At 43.6% G+C, this 17,222-nt stretch overlaps 1 pseudogene; it reads right to left on the bottom strand.

Moving 5' to 3' along the window:
- Positions 1 to 1,281: 1,281 nt before the first annotated feature.
- The window catches only part of LOC143106804 (histone acetyltransferase p300-like), a 47,928-nt pseudogene continuing 31,987 nt past the window's right edge, over positions 1,282 to 17,222 (bottom strand).

Genomic DNA, 17,222 nt, shown 5'->3' with positions numbered 1-17,222 from the left:
GGGACGCAGAAATAAAGTTTAGAAATAAGGATTTATTTTTACAAAAATAATAATTTGCACACATATATATTGGTGGATCCTACCAATTAAACAGACAAGGGGAGACAACAACTACATACAATTCACAAGAGGACAAACACAAGGACAACAGCCAGCTAGGATAAACACAAACAGTATCCAAACTCATACAGTTAATAATTAATGCAAACAACAAATTATTCTCCCCCCCTGACGCATGCGCAATGGTGGTGCCTTCCGGGAGACACTTAACTGGCATTCCGACGGTTAGAGAGAAGGGGGTCGCGAGACTTGGCCCATGTTTTTTGGGGGGGTTGCCAGATAAAAAGTTTAAGAACCAGTGTGCCAGAGGAGGGATTGGGTCTGCGGGCCGACCTGGCCGCCCAGCTGCTGGGGAGGGTGCTGCGGACCTCCCACTCCTCCTCCAACTGGACCTCCCTCAGCCCCCTGCAGCATGGCGTGCTGCTGTTGCATCTGGAGCCTCTGCTGTAGGGCTGCTGTAGCTGCCTGCTGCGGCTGTTGGGCCCCAGGAGGGAGTTGCTGGCCACCAGGGGCCACCTGCATGCTCCCAGGCTGGCCCATGCAGCTCCGCGGAGGCTTCTGCTGGAGGGGCTGGGGCTGCTGGAACTGAGCGTGGTTCGCCATCTGCTGCTGCTGTTGTTGCTGCAGGTGCCTCCTCAGTAGGAGCTCTTGCAATTGGGGGCTGTTGGCTATGCTGGTCATAGAGTGTCCCTGCTCTGGGATGCCCCCGTGTTGTTGCTGCTGCTGCAGTTGGGCTATCGACTGCATGCCAACATCCTGACCAGAGCTAGTGAGCGGAGCTGAGCGGTGCGAATATCCCGCTTCTCGCTCAGGTGGCTATTCACTCGGCCGCTCCTCCGCTCAAATTCACGTCAGGCCGCTCCGCTCGATTTCGCTCCCCGCTCCACTTCAAAATCCTCCCGCTCCAGTGAAATCGCTCCACGCTCGCTCCAATTTAAAAGAGGGAGAAATAATCTACAAGCCGAATTGTCACCTTAGAAAACTTAAATCCCAAAGAACTAAGAGAAATGGCAATGTCACTCATAGAACATGTATTGTAAAACAGCCTAATGCAACACCGACAGTGCAACAACGAACAAGCTTGGCAACGTACACATAAGCCTCAAACTAAAGGGATCAGTGGGATTAATTGCCTAAATAATACAGGTTTAGCGTCCCAGTTTTACTTCAGCCTTACTTAAAGCATAGGCCTTACTTAAAGCATAGGCCTTACTTAAAGCAGGCCATTCAGCCTTACTTACTTAAAGCTTAGGCCATTCAAATTGCTCACGGTTTCCTTTGCTCTCCGCAGCACACTCATGTTTCCGCGAAATGTGTCTTCTTAAATTCCAAAATAAATCTCACTGGAACAGTATCACGACATAGGCTATTTGTTTTTGCTCTACATTGTTTGTATCTAGTTGTTATGTAGGAATAGTACGCTTGTAAGCCCTATGAATTTCAGTTTCCTTTCTAAAATATTTAGCGACTTCATCCCCAACGAACTCATTGTAACGTCGGCAAGCTGGACTGTGTGCTACGGACTCTGGGACAATGCATTCTGGGATACGGGGGAGAACTCTGGGGGTTGTTTGTGTGTGTTAATGCCTTTATTTACTGTTTTAATCTCCGTGTTTTAGTGTAGTGTGTTACCCTTTTAGGTCTTCCTCCTGTGTGATCCTTTTTGTGTGGGGGGCTGCGTTCACCCCTGTATGCGTAGTGTGTGTGTGCGTTTGATCTGGCAAAGTGCGCTTTTCGTGGCCTGCGTCCCTGCTCCTGTTTCTGAATGCTAGGCACTGAACGCGGCCTCTGCACCTAGCTGCAGCAACGAATCTGTTACATCACTATGGCAAGTGTCTTCATTTTGAAATGTAACGGTCTTCATTTCATTATGAAGACGTGAGTTCTGGGTGGATTTGGGCCTCAGACTCGTAGTGTGAGCGGCGCCGGAGCGAAATTGGAGCGGAACAGAGCGGCCGCTCCGGTCTCAGAATTAAAAAGCGTTCCGCGCTCCACCAAAATTCCATCCGCTCCGCTCCTCGCTCACGCTCCGCTCACTAGCTCTGATCCTGACCTAAGTGTATACCACCTTGGGGAGCACCTGTGCCAACAGCGCCCAGTTTTCCGCCCATTGCTCCGGGTACCCCCTGGGGTCCCGCTCCTGGTCGTCCACCAGGGGACGCCCCACCAGCCGCCCAACGATTGTATTTGTAGCCTCTTTGCTTGATGAAGTGGGCCATGAGCTTAGGGTTGGAGCGCAGGATGTTGAGCACCTCCTCCTGCTGCTGTTGTGGTTGGGCGCGAGGGGACGAGCCGGTCTGCGTAGGGGTCTGCGGCATGGGCGTGCTGGGCCCAGTGGTGCCGTTGTTTCCAGGAGAAGGGGGTCCCCCCAGGGGGGGCCGCCAGGGCAGTGCTGTCCGGCCTTCTGCATGCTGGCTATGCGCCGTCGCTACTCACTTAAGGGAAGACTGCTGCTGCTGCTGCCGCAGCTTGTGCTTGATGTTCAGGCAGAAGGGCACGGGGCACTTGCTCTCCTGGCAGTGCTTGGCGTGGTAGCAGCAGAGCGCAATGAGCTGCTTGCAGATGGAGCAGCCGCCGTTGGTCTTGCGCTTGCAGCCCTTGGTGTGTAGCACCACGCGCTTCATCTTCTGGCACGAGGGCAGCGAGCACTTGGGGATGCGGCACTGGCAGGCGTGCACCAGAGACTGGATGCAGCGCTGGATGCTCAGGCACCGAAAGTCTCCTGGGTTCGCCACGGCCGCCGCTTGGTTGTTGCTCCCGTCGTCTAGGCCCAGGTCATGCTTCTCCATCTTGTGCAAATGGCCTTTGATGCTGTAGCAGCTGATGCACAGGTTGTAGTCCTGGGTAACAGAGAAATGGTGTCAAACGATGTGGAAACACAGTGGATTTCAGGCAGTGCCAACACTGAATAGTTTTGAACAGGCATTCAAGACTACATTTATCATTCCTTTCACCATTTATTCTACTCAAGAATGAATCCCATTCTCCTACCGACTACAGTGTTACACAAACATTAAAGGTTAGCGGGGATACATCACTTCTGTTGATGTTCAAACTCCCTCCCCTTCCCTCCTGTGCAATGGAGTCGTGAAGTGTGACGTAGCGTTTCCATGACGGCAGAATCACTGGATCTAAACAAACTTTCGAAGTGGCTTAAATAGCATTGAATGTAGACATGTGGCATCATTTCTAGCTAATAAATTGTTTTAAATGAAGGCTATAGCCATTTAAACGTGCTATACCTGCTAGGCAGCAGCTTAGCCACATAACACGGATTCCCTGGCAGGTGTAATAGTAAGAAACAAAATTCCAGTGGATATTTCACGTCTTCTCAAAGACTGGCGGCTGTTAAGAGTGACGTTTTTTGCCCAAAAAATAAAGCCAAAACACGTCCGTGAATTTAAGGATTTTAAACGCATGCTGTGAAGTTACATGCAGGTCTCTTTTACGGAGGAAACCCATACTAAAATAAAACTCTGTAGTCACGAATTTGATTGTGTTGGTATGAATATATGTTGTAATATGTGATTCCTACAGTGTAAAAAAAATATACTAACGTCTAAGAAACGTTGTAAAATGATTGAAATATATTAAGAAAGCCACCGCTATGGTGATTTCTAATGGTAGATTGATTTGTTTAGATCCAGTGATATCGCTGCCTTGACAACGCTACGTCATGGCTTCGGGACTCTATTGAAACTCTCCTAATTGCGCATCTCATTGGATATTGGTTGAAACACTTTGTTTTGCCTTTGAGTGGTTGCCAACCCTTGTTGGTAGCAGTTGTTTTTGTGTACAGATCTCGGAGCCTAGGCGTATTTTTTTTTGAGAGCGTGACGTGTTTTTTTGACGGCCTGCTTATGGGGCGGGCAGCTAGCGGATCGTTAGGACAGATTACATGAATGTGATCATTTATGTTTGGGCCTTTTTTGGGCCTGAAATCGCTGATACAACCTTTAAGATGGTCATAAGTGGCCATTTCCACTCGCCGGTCGGATCCTCACCTCGCAGACGGTGCAGTGCCAGCACGTCTCCATGCGGTGCTGGCACTCGTTGCAGGTGTAGAAGAAGTCCCAGATCTGGTCATGCAGTTCCACCAGCATGCACATGGTGCTCCACTTGCAGCGCCGCAGCGAGGAGAACTCCAGGTGCTTGTCGCGCGCCAGCTTCAGGAATGGGTCGCGCCCGTCGATCAGAGTGCACGCCATCAGGGGGTCCGGGTCGACGATGGGCGGCAGCGCATTGGCGATGGGCCTGGTGCTCAGCTGGATCACAAAGAATGCCTGGCAGAGGGGAGGAAGAGGAGAACAAATCAGAGAAGTTGAGGACGTTTTACTTGTCGTACTTAGGCACTTCAAGACAACTGTTGCACAGGCAGGCAGAAGATTCAATTCAATTTAATTTTAGCTATATAGCACTGTAACATATAAATAGGTCTAAATTTGCATTTTTGGGCCCAACTTGAACTCAAAGTGCTTCATAGAGCCCAGCTCTGCCCAGCAGATTGGGCCTGAATCAACATGATGTTCCACCTTCCTGTTGCCTACCTCTGTGTGCTTCTCCATGGTGGTGTAGAGCTTCTGGGAGAGGTCGTTGGACAAGTTGGGCATCCCGGGTTCCTTCTTGGCGTTCTTGCTGTCACCTTTAGCCTGTGGGAAGCATAATGATGACATCAATGCATTTTATTTTAGAAGCACCGTTTCTTCTGAAAATCAAAAAGGTGATTGAAAAAAGGTGAAAGTGCCAAGGTAGTGAAACAAAATAATTGAATGACATTTCGATTTTGTACTTGAACTGACTCTTAAAAATTGTAATTATTATAAATTAAAAATATTTACTGTAACGGATAAGCACCATTAAGATTTTCCTTTTTCATTCAGATAGTAAAAGAAGCTCATTATTTTAGCATGCATTAAAGAGTATGCACAACACCAAAATAGCCATTTCTCTTAGACGTCTCTGCTCCACCTCTCAGACAGAGGCTCATTCTGGAATAGACCGGGCCATTCCAGTCCTGCGGGTTGTGCTGATGTAGGATGCCATAGAATATAACTCCAGCGGTGGTAGTGTAGTGGTAGTACTTTGGATAAAAGAGTCTGCTAAATTAATAAATGTAAATGTCCCAGTCAGACCTGCCAGTTGTGCTGAGTTAGGATGCCAGATAATATATCTCCAGGTTTCATTAACAGAGCCAGAGATATGCATGATACTAGGCAAATGAGTGAGTGCTTCATTCCATGTTCCCCACAGTTATAAGCATGTACTACAGCCAGGAATTAAGGACTTTGGAGAAGTCAGTCTCTCACCATCCCCTCCCACTGAAATGAATGTTCCTTAATGATTGTGTAATGAACTGTATGCAAATATGATTAGCTAAGTGAAGATGTAGTCAAACAGGGCCAGTCCATTAAATCAAGAGACTTAAAGTCACACTCACATCAGCGCTCTCATTGGAAGTGCTGTTCTCCTCCCTCCTTCTCTCCTCCTCCTCCAGCTCTTTGATGCTCTCCTCCAGGACATTAGGCCAAAAGTCATCTTCAAAATAGGGCAACTCTTTGGCACTGGTCAGGTGGTCCTTCGTGGCCTGTTTGAAGATGTCCTGAAAACAACAACAAACATGGCGGTCAAAACCAGACGAGAAAAGAGAAAAGAATAATAAAAACGACATCCTTTAAACCTCTACTGAACATCAAGCTTGTGTCTATGATGCTGTCGTGTCACACTGATTACTAACCTTGTAGCCGTGCACTATCCTCTCGGCCACGGCCTTGTCCAGCATCTTCTTGTACCACTCCTGCAGTCTCTTGGGCTTTGGGATCTTCTGATCCACAGGGTGACAGTGGAAGATGTAGTCATCGCCTTCGCTAGGTGGGCGAGCCCAGATATGCCCCTGGGTAAACCTACACACTCAGGGAAGTCATTAATTATTAAGACATCACCCGGTTTGTTATCATTGTCTCACCCACAAGTAAGTTATTAGTAAGGGCTACAGAGCTTTGTAACTCACCCTAATCTCCTTGCGTACTCTAGGTACCCAAGAAGGATCTCGTGGTACACTGCCGTCCTAAGATGGTGTGGCTGGAAGAAGTGGACACTGTCCAGATAGGATATGTAAACTCGCCTACGGGGGAAAAGGGGAGAGACCAGGGGCCGTATTCACAAAGCCTTTTATCTCACCTCCTAGTACTCCTAAATCGCACTAAAATATTTTAGCTAGGAGTTTTCTCTTAAAAGTTTTTCACAAAGCCTTTCAGACCTACTCTTAGTAAGGAAAAATGACAACTTCTAAACTAAGAGTGAGTCTTCATTGCTATGGATGACGTCATTACTCATGCACAAGCTTGACTGAAGTGACCACCTTGATTGGCTGATGATTGTAACGCGGGAATGATTCCAAACACCTCCCTTACGACGATGAGTGGCAGGTGACAGGTCTGAGAATGCGTGCGCTACACCAGGACGGAAGATGATGAATAACTGAATAAAAAGGCCTAGCCTAAATGAATAAAGAGTAAGGCAAAACAAATAGCCTATAGTCTAATGAAACATGCGAATTGATGCAGTATCTTTGCAACATTATTAAATTAACCTGTCACCTTAGCCTATGCCTACGTTTGCAAAGAGGAGAACATTTTAATTTGATTCACAATGAAACGCTACATTAAATTTACATATTGACAATGAGTAGTTTTGGTTGTTGTTGGTGGTGTTATTGCATCCCTTTTATGCCTACAATGCAAAATTGTTACCTCGCGATTGGAAGCTCCTGTAGCTGCATACGCATTTCAAAACATTGCAACGTGAAATGCCACAAAAAGGGTTTGTGAATAGGTCTTAGTGAGTTAGGAGTCCTCTTGACTTCTTTTAAGCTGTCCCAGACTTAGGTGCAGGTGCTACTTTTAGGTATAAAATGCTTTGTGAATTACTTTTAGTGAAAAAAATTAGGAGTCCTAAGAAGAAGAACCTCACATCTTTTCTTCAACTGACCCATCACTCTATAGACACCTCATGTGGTCACTGTAGTATGACTGTAATTGAGTGAAACTCACCTCTGATTGGGTTGTGGGCAGTCAGAGCCATACTCCTGTACATGCATGCCAAAAAAGCAGACATCCACCCCATCAATGTCCTCAAACGCAAACAGAGCTTTGGAGCGGTAAGGAAAGGACTCTGCCATTTCTCCACTGTCCACAAACCTACAGGAAGACAGAAAGACACACACACAGACTTCATCAATCTCCCGATTCATGATAGAGCAATATTTTTTTTGTGGAGATTAGACTACAGGTCATCAGTTGGTCTCTGTGCTCACCTGGACTTCATTCCTGGTTTGACTTCCACGACCTTGTCGGAGATGTGAACCACGCGGATGGTGACATCGCCGGATTCGGGGTGAGAATGTTGTCTCAGGTAGTCGTTCACCCGTGTCTCCAGATGGCTGCTGAGTTTAGTCTGAGGCAGCCCTGGTGAAGGACAAAATACAAGATAACAGTGACAACAGGAGTGCTACAGCTTAAGGTCCAGTGATGTGTAGGCACTCCTCCACTCTGCGTAAATGGGCCAGAAGGAAGGTCAAGGTTGTGCTTACTCTTGGCTGCATATTTATTCTCCTTCCGGAACTTATTTGATTTCTTCAGACAGTTGTTACATACAAATCTGCAATAAACAAGATGAACGGTGTGAGGTCAGACAAGAGCAACTGTAAACGAGTTGAGAAGCAACATCAAATCAAGAGTGAGACAACACAGGAAGATTGTTTAGCTCACCCTGATGGCCAAATCGTATCATGGTGCAGAACACAGATTTGATGCATTTTACGCCCACAGTCCAAACAGGTTGAAAACCTGCAGAGAAGTACAAAGTACATGCAAAAAATACAGACGAGTGAAAAATGACTAAAACTACATTACATACTATTTGTAACTAAACGTCAACAGGAATTTGAAGGGCTATTTGTGTAAGGGATAATGTATTGTCTTCTTATTCTTATTTTCTGATAATTACCGGCAGACAATACATTATCCCGCTTATTACACGGCTACTTGCCAAAACGAGAAAAGAAACCTAACACAATGAATCTTTAAAAATGATTTTGCTACCGTTTCGTGTCTTCCGCTGACAAAATAAATAGTTCGTCACACAGATAGAACTTGACAGTTTCAGGTGTTGCGTGGCAACGTCTTACTAGCTTACTTTCCCTTTCAATGAAATTCCATTGCAATAAGCGAACGGAATTCTTGCGGAGGGATATGAAAGACGTTAATCAACCCGTTGCCATTGACAGCAGTGATTATATACTTTGCCAGTGATTTATATAGATTTAACATTGGCCATTCATGTGAATGGAACTTTCTGCAGCACTCTGAAGAGCCGTGTAATAAATTTAGCCATCTCAATCTGGCCATACTACATGGTTATGATTACATACACCAACAAGCTCAAATTAAGTGACTATTAACACGTACATTTCAGGATCAAGTGTGTCATTCTTCTTCTTCTCAAACTGCTCTTTATTGATGGACCTACAAAGGGGATGGAGAGACACAACAAACACAGTCCCAGAGAAAAAGACAGTGATGCTAACAAACAAACAAACAAACACAACTTGTAACAAAGACTATGCTTTTGCAAGGTTACATTCCATGAGCCTTGTGAGACCAAATGTAAAGCACCCATCTGGCGGAGTCAGGTTAACATTCCATGCTAGAGGATTCAATTTAGACTGATAGACTGTCATGAATTTAGACTGTTAAAAAGTTAACTGACTTGCAATGTTTCTCTCTTCAAAACAGACTGTTGTTTTATTTTTCTTAGTATTCAGACATTGGCTCATTTCAAGGTTCTTCTGTTTCAGATTCAACCAAGACTCTTGGGAACTTAGGAGTTGGTATAGTCCAAATAGCCACAGGGCCTTTTGAATCCCTTATAAGTCATACAATTAGTCAATTTATTATTCAGGAAACTGAACTCCCATCAGTATACTTAAGACTCAGAAATATTCCTATCCTTTGGCAGAAGTTATTTTCAGGATCTTTCGACACAACAGGAACAGAAGCCAATGAAGCAGGGGGGATGAATTAGATGGGAAATGTGAGAGTAAAAAAACAATAAAAAAAAGGAAAAAATCATTCATATTTTGATATTGTTATGACTTGTTATTCAGACATGACAGTCATTCCTATTTGATGTATCTGGAAATCATGACCCAACATGTCTTGTTTCCTTTTTTTTAAATAATGTTGATGCTTTTCAGGTGCAATTACTTTCAGAACAGATATTTTCCACAAAACCGGAGTTGCATTAATCCCCTGACAATTTAGCCACTTCTCTTTGCAACCCAAACCTGGAAAAGCATGCGCCGGCTCTGTCCAGGATGCCTTATGAACCACTGACAGGTTGACATTTGGAGGAGTGGAGAAGATTTATTGGGCTCTACTCTGCTGTTCATGGAAGGTCTCTATTGTGAGTGAGTGAGTGAGTGAGTGAGTGAGTGAGTGTGCATGTTGGTTAATTATTGGATTTGAACCTGGCGACAAAAGACTGTCTGGGGATGAAGGAAGGAAGGGAGGGAAGAAAGGAGGAGGAGGAGGATGAGGAAGGAAAAGAGGAGGGTACTCACGTCTGAGGCTGGGTGGGGTCATCCCCCAGGGACACACTCTCACCCTGGATCTCGTTGAAGCACTTCTCACAGAAGTGGTATCTGTGAGCAAGAAGCCCATATTTTGGTGAATTATACTGTTCCACCATAAGGCAACAGCCAATCACAGAGACGGCACAACAAGGCACCTTATCTCAAATTAGTGTTGCAAATTACTAGAAGGCCTACAAGAATGACAACAGAATGAGCGCCAACTTTTAAAATGGCCGAATATAGCATAGCAGAATATAGCAAAGATTGCATGTGGCAACACATAAATTGTCTGGCTTAACTTTAGTTGTAAAATCGATTTAGTATGTTTAGTAGGATTAAGTTGTACAGTGGTAGGAAACAGATGATCTACTGGCTTTGGATGACATTTTCAAACACAAACAGTGTTGTGCACTCATACGTGCCTGTGTGTTTATATGTGGATGTCTGTCTTTTTGATGTGTGTTTGTTTATTCATACCTGTTCTGATAACTGAAGTAAGCAGCATCTTGTGGTATAGTGCACCGCTGCTTGCCATAGCAGCATAGAGTTTGGGGGGAGAATTCCAACTGTTAAAGACGAGAGTTTACTGTGAGTGGTGAGCAACCTTTCCTTGTGCTGATTAAATGAATGGGTTTTGGTAAATGCTGAAACAAAACAAGGCTGTGCTCGAAGGCCTAAAATCGCTGTGCAAGTCATTGTAAGATGACTCGCCCCATAAATTTGGGAACACATAACTTAGCTCAAGGCTCTGTATTTTGTGACACAATCGTCTGCATACACACCAAGTTTAAAAGCCTGTCTTTGCCTGAAGATTGCCCGAAGCAATCACTACCAAGACGGGTTAACTGGCATGTGCCCCCCTCCGTTATAACATACAAACAATTGCCCCCCTGCCCCCACGGGCTCTCCCAGAAGGTTATGTGCTGAGCTCTCCGGCATTTAACGCTCGGCCTCACATGGCTCTCCTCTATGACAGGTGCGATGACAGGTGCAGAGAACTGCGGGCCGTCCACTGACTCGGGCTAAAATGGATCAGTGGCCTGGCCGGTGGAGCCAACAGTAGATCCATCACGCAAGCAAGGGCAAAAAAGGCCAAGCACACAGGAACACCAGAAAACCGTGTAGAGCTGTACATCTCAAATCAAGTAAACACTTTAGAGTAGTTTATGCACACACACACACACACACCTTTCTCCCACAGCAGTAGCCTAGGATCTGCATGACTGGGTCGATCTCCTGCTCGAAGACCTCAGCCAGCTTGGAGCAGTATTTGTAGACACGTGAGGTCTTACGGTGGTAGAGCCAGGCGTTGTTGAACATGAGCCAGATATCATCCACGTACTGCCAGGGCTCCTGGTACTTGCCCGTGTCTAGTTTGCGCTTGATGGTGGACAAGTCAATGGGGTTCTTGACAACGTCGAAGTAGTCCTGGAGAGAACACCACCAAACAGTTTCACAAGACAGGGACCACTAAGTGGAGAGCTTTTACAGTTATGTAGCTCCTTATTTTGAGAATGGCTGTTCTGGTATATGAAAGCATGGTGTCAACAGACACTTGTTTTGTCTAAATGTTAAGGAGGAACATGATGGTCAGTTATTTTCTCCTAGAAGTCTCCACTATTCACACAGTGCTTCTGGCCATCTTCTAATGGTGTTCATCTGTACAGAATACCGCTACTACACTCACAACTCTTACTAAGAGCTTTGCTCAGAAAGCTAAGAAAGTTTGTCCTTTCTCAGCTGCTGTACACTACAATGTTGTCAGGTTTCATTCCATTTGAAACTCTTAATAGTCTTTTACACCTCCATAATTTACAACTACTTGAACAATTCTTCTCATAGACATGAGCCTCAACTAACATAAATATCTGCATGCCATAAGGCATTATCAGCACTTCAACTCTAAAGGTGAATCCTACGTACAGGAAGGCCCAGCAACTGTGGATCCACAGGATGGCGGAAGGGCAGAGATTCTGGGTCCTGGCGGTACAAAGCCTCCATAGTGGGCATTAGGGCTTGGCGCAGCTCCTCTGGCTTGAAGACTGCACACAGGGGAGATATCAGAGGTCAAAGGTCAATGACATTTGCTAAAGCTAAAACTAAGCATCACTTCAAGTATGTACCAGGAACAATTATTGATCACACCATTAATAACAAATAAGCAATAACTAATCATTTGAATATTAATAACTAATGATTAATAACCATTCATGTTAAATTTGACTCTGCAGCATCATTGCATTATATGCTTGTTCAGAACAATAAAGCTAAAGAAAGAAGAACGCAGAACACTGAAGTAGTTGAAATGAAAAGCACTGAATGTCTATTGAAATGAACTCCATACTCTTCTTTTTGCTCTGCGCTCCTGCAGGTGAGGAGCTGGTAGCTGATGGAGTTGATGCCTCCTCCTCTTCTTTGGGTTCCGTCGTCACTTCCAGCTTCCTGTCCTCCGCCATAGATGTTTCCATGGTGCTGCCTTTCCTGCCATCACCCGATGGCTCCTCTTTCTTTACCTTGAAGGGGACATTCAGATTTCAAGTTTAACACAACATTATAATTATTTAACTCGACAACACGTCACCATTATTACATGATAACACAACATGGCGTGTATAATGTACTATAACAGATGTCATGAATAAAGAAACAAACACAAAATGAGTTCACATGACATGACTTACATCTGGTTTCTCTTCGGCCACATAACATTACACGACTTTCAAATTGTTCAGTTGCTACTGACCAGCTAACTAGCAGCAAATATCTGAAGTGCCAAATGTTGGTTGGTTAACCTTAGGCTACTCTTTTGTTTAATGTTAATGACTCCTTTGAAATATTGCTCTTTTTCAGTACCAGTAAATGTAGACTACGGTGAAGTGTAACCTAGCTATGTAATTTCAAGAAAGAATAATCATGTGAAGGACAGCAGAGACAGGAGCTCAAAATATGTGTTTGTTCCCATTCATTCATTAACATTAGCAGTACTGACAACTTTCTGTTAGCAGCATACCACCACCATTCGCAATATCAATACCAAACAGCCTACATACCATATGATTAAATAGTTTAATATTTCAAGACTGCAATAAGTACATGTAATATAACCAGGTGTCTATCCAAAGTAAGGGACATGTTTCAAAGTCAACTGATAGTCATTCAAATCAATCAAACCTCGACAGGCAATTTGTAAGGTTACGGACAACAAAGCTTCCACTCATGTTTAAGGCCTGCTAGAACACTTGAAATGGAGATCAGAATATAATTGGATGCCATATATCCTAAAATCCAGCGATGAAACAAAGCATGTCAACTCCCATTAAAGGTGAATTCTCCTCTGTCATTGTCAAAGCACCTCGTTGTTTGCATTTAGAAAAACTGTGCGTCACGTTACGTTTTACTATTTGGTAATGCCTCCTAGCTCCCCAAAATCCCAGCTTATAAGTGAAAAGAGTTGCTGATGGTTTCCATCTGGTACCCAAGCTCATCCTGTCTCTATAGTATTGGCAACACTAAATGCATTCAGACAGAATCTACAGGGGAACTAGAATTTCTTTGAACTGATAACAATACTTCCACAAAACACAGACAAGACTCACCTGATTTAGCTCTTCAGTCTTAATATCACACTTAATATCCGGGGGGGTTTGCTTTATATCCGGGGGGGTTTGGTGTGTACATTCTGTCAATATATGTGTCTGCAGTACTGGAACTGTGTAGTGGTGTTGGACATGGATTTCACAATAGGAGGCAGAGCAGGTCAGACAGGATTTCACAGCTCTGAGTTTCCTCCCAGTGCAGAAATCACAGGCCACATCTCCAGGACAGGAGCTGTATGTCCATGAGCACTGGGGACAGGCATAGTGTCCTGCATGGTTAGGCAGGGCCCAGTATAAGGTGATGCACTGCCTGCAGTAACTGTGTCCACAGGGGATGGAGACTGGGTCCTTCAGCACTTCCGTACACACTGAACACCTGAAGTGGTCCTTTGTCAGCAGACTGGCTATAAACTCACTGCAGGAAAGAAGAATACATAGTAGATAAGTATTTTAAAAGACTGTTTCCTCACTGCAGAAATCTGGTTAAAATAAATATGGTGGTCTTGGACATTCAAGCTTTTTTTCAATGGGCATTCAAGTTTTGAATACAATTTATCACATATTCCCTTAATTTAGATCAAGAATGCGGAGATTGTGCACATTGTGTGTCCATAACAGAAACACTATCTAAACTACAGATACTCTGTCAAACTCTCAGGCATAACATTTTGAATGGACATTTGACAGCATGCTCAGTAGGTTAACTGAATATGTTGTGGGAAACATAACCTAGGATTTTGGGGGGCAGCAAGAACACTTTAAATCATAAATCATTTAATGATCATCATCTCTATCATTGTCCATTTTAAATGGATAAATTATTGGCTTACTTTAAGTCACATGGTGTAAATTCTCCTCTGAAATCTTCTGGTGGGTCCACTGACTTTAGAGACACACAGCTGGGTGCAGGTGAGTCTGACCCCTCCAGCTTCACTCTGAAATTACATGTTAAAATGTTCAAATTGAAAAAAAAATCAAACAAAACAAAAAACATTACATATCAATACTGTCCTACTTCAAGGGAGTCTTAAGACAGAAAAAACGTACCAATTTTAAAATGGGCAGCCATTCACAATTCATTTGACACTTGATGTTGTACAATTTCATAAACTTTTCATGTCACTTCATCAAATAATTTGGCCACAGCTGTACTTCAACTAAAAACTGAAGAACATGTTGTTGATTGTAGCTAGTACAATGGAAAAATGAAGGAGCTGAAGGGATGCTTCCACTGCACAGACTGGGATATCTTTTCCAAGGATGCAGACACTGACAGTGTCACTGAATCATACTGCCTATATTGTATTGACTCTGTTATACCCCAGGAAACTTTTAAATTATATACTAACAACAAACCCTATATCACAGAAGGTATTAAGGAATGCATTAACAGAAAGAGAACAACTTTCAAATCTGGAGATAAAGCAGGTACAAAAAGACCTTAATCTGCAAATGAGAGCAGCTCAGCGGTAGCACAAGGAGTGTGCAGGACAATATCTGTCAGAATCCAACACAAAGAAACTGTGGGACTCTATCAGACAAATGACCAATATGGACACTAAAAGGAAGCCCCTGTTTGCCCACAAAGAAACTGCAAGGGCAAAAAAACGAAAAAACTTTTAAAAAGTAGCTCACTAGTTCAGCTTGTTGTACAATTTTCGCTGGCCCTATAGCAGCAATAGTATGGACAGTTAGCTTGTTAGCACTTGTTAGCACACATTAGCACTTTCTAATCAGACTGTTCAATTATAATTTTTGGATGGATTTATTGTTTTTAGAAATGTTCTCTCTCATTTTGTAATAATTAACTTCTTTTAAAGCTATTTTCCAAAGCAAATGACACATTTTCAGTAAATCTCCATACATGGCAATCTGGCCTAGCAGGAATGTTGCAATGAAATATACTGGGTTAGGTACCGTTGGTCCAGTGTCCCTTGCTGGTCTGCTTGATCTGCATCTGGAGACCATAGGCCATACAAAAGCTGGGTCATACAGGACAGATAGAAACAGGTGAGAGACTTTAGTGTGAGCATCACGTTGTTAGCCTCCATATATAGATACACATTTATATTTGATAAGCCATGTTGTTGTTACAGATATATACATACAGATTGCCTGTGTATAAAAGTTCTTTATCAGTCTGAATCTGTAATGAATTCTACCAAAAAATAATTTAACTTTTAATCACAGCCATAAAGACAACTCGGTAACTGCTACATATCTTACCCATTCTAGGTCTTCACCCTCAATACATTTAAAGTCTTCAATTTTGATGTGCTGCTGACTGAGCTTTTGTTCCTGGATTTGGGGCTCCACCAGTGTGTGTTTCTGCAGTGCTGGAACTGTGTAGTGCTGCCTGATGTGAGCCTCACAATAGGAGGCAGTGCAGGTCAGACAGCATTTCACAGCTCTGAGTTTCCTCCCAGTGCAGAAATCACAGGCCACATCTCCAGCGTAGCATTGAGCAGGAAAAACAGGACTGAACTGCTGGAGCTTCTGGACCACCACTGCTAAATCTGAGTTTGTGTAAAGTGCAGGACAGGAGCTGTATGTCTGTGAGCACTGGGGACAGGCATAGTGTCCTGCATGGTTAGGCTGGGCCCAGTGTGACGTGATGCACAGCCTGCAGTAGCTGTGTCCACAGGGGATGGAGACTGGGTCCTTCAGCACGTCTGCACACACGGAGCATGTGAAGTGGTCCTTTGTCAGGAGTAGTCCTTCAGTCAGCTCACTGTAGAGACATAAGCAGAGACAGAGTAATTTACTGAACAATGTTAAACTGTACCGCATGAAGACCACACACTTCAATCAATGTATTTATTAATTACTTGTTGATTTAATTATTATCTATTTTGCTTAATGCAGGCTTACCACATTTTTTAAATCTGTTTACTGTTAATTTTAACTATTGTAATGTATTGTAATATTTTGTAAGTCGCTTTAGACAAAATGTCTGCTAAATACGATAACTATAAACATAACCACAATAATAATTTATCAGTGAACAGTGGTGAGGAGCATTTCAGTGAACCGGCGAACTCGCCTTGAGTCAAGTAGTCTTAATGCTAGTTTAAAGTGATCAGGTAGATCCTTTGCTGTACAGCTTGGTGCAGGTGAGTCTGACCTCTCCTGCTTTAGACTGAAATTGCAACATATATTGTTCATATGAACTTGTTTAATATTGTAAAATTAATCACTTTTGGAAAAATTAAAAACTGAAAATGAGGGTTCTATCAACTTTATAATCCTTAACAGAACCAGCCCTCCTTACAATACTCAGAACAAGTTCATCATTGAGAGAAAATGTGTAGAGCCCAAAACAAGAGAACAATACACTACATTGCCACAGAATTCTGTATCTTACACGGAAGCATGAAGCAGATGAATAATAAAACCTTCATCTTCAGTTAGCATATGAACATCTGTGTATTTTGTGCCACCAGCGCATGGCGTAATACTCGTTATTCACCCACGGAAAGTTGAATTCGGTATTTTGCACGTTTATTTTTTAAGCATTGCGCCCAGGGGTGTGGCAATTAACAACCTAGGGAGGGGACTCGCGCATTGTCTAAAAATCGCTATCATACACCACCTAAACCTGGTCAGAAGTCAATGGCGGTTGTTCATATGCTATTTTAAGAGCGCATGTCAACAGTCATATTGGCAGGTGCACGCACCATCCTTCTATCATTCATGAACGCACACCAGCGCACGTCCATGCAAAGCATTACAAATTGCACGATTACAATGGGAAACATAATTAATAAAGATATTACGAAATACTGTACATCTTATGATGAGTAGTTATTCACCATCATTTGCAAATTGGTAATGACGGTTAAAAGTGATTAGAGGAGAGGCGAGAGACACGTATGGAGCACAGCTGAAGACTCACTGTCACGAGATATAAGCAACTCCTCTGCAGGATAAATGTT

The sequence above is a fragment of the Alosa pseudoharengus genome, unplaced genomic scaffold, assembly GCF_046254945.1.
Source record: "Alosa pseudoharengus isolate Yale_2024_CS ecotype anadromous, Long Island Sound unplaced genomic scaffold, YU_APseudo_1.1 YU_APseudo_1.1_scf_6, whole genome shotgun sequence".
Taxonomy (NCBI): Eukaryota; Metazoa; Chordata; class Actinopteri; order Clupeiformes; family Clupeidae; genus Alosa; species Alosa pseudoharengus.
The sequence above is the reverse complement of the archived record's forward strand: the minus strand, read 5'-3'. Positions and strand labels throughout refer to the sequence as shown.